The sequence below is a fragment of the Acyrthosiphon pisum genome, chromosome X, assembly GCF_005508785.2.
Source record: "Acyrthosiphon pisum isolate AL4f chromosome X, pea_aphid_22Mar2018_4r6ur, whole genome shotgun sequence".
Lineage (NCBI taxonomy): Eukaryota > Metazoa > Arthropoda > Insecta > Hemiptera > Aphididae > Acyrthosiphon > Acyrthosiphon pisum.
Window position 1 is genome coordinate 43,440,134 of NC_042493.1, and position 750 is coordinate 43,440,883.

Here is a 750-nt window from a genome sequence, read left to right on the forward strand (position 1 = left end):
GGGATAAGTGCACAAACGAGCACTAACGAAGCACAAACGAATAAAATTTGTTTGGACCCGAAATTCGAAATGGGGGGTGCAGCATGTCCCCAGCACCCCCCTGTAAGAAATAGGGATAACTTTGGAAGGGATAAAGCACTAACGACGGGATAAAGTGCACTAACGTGCACTAACGAAGCACAAACGAATACAATTTGTTTGGACCCGAAATTCGAAATGGGGGGATAGGTATATTCAGAGGAGCTGAAGGTTGGTTTTGATTATGACAAAATATGTCATAGGTAAAATTAACAATCGGAGAATTTGTTTTGTTAGTACCTATACTTATGGATGAGTACTTATAAAATGTATACAAAATTATTTCATAGGCGTTTCAATAGACATCCGCGCCTCTGGGTATATATTTTGACCAACGACGACGGACGGGCACGTCGGTCGTACGAAAAGATCATGGAAGCACTTGAACAATGGTTTGCACCGTTAATTAATTGCACTGTAATACACAGTGATTGTCCAAGTACGACTGTAGTGTGTACAGCTCCAATGGGGCTGATGCAACGGCACTAGACATACACCACACGAGGGCGAGACTAGCTGACAAAAGCGAGGGGCTCGAAAAATCAGCCGAAAAGCGACAGACTGATTGGCGAAGACCAGGTTGTCGTCCGATGATCCTCGGGGGGGAGGGAACTGCTTCCAAAAACTCTTCACCGCGAGCTCTATCGTACGGACCGGTTGCTGATCACCGAA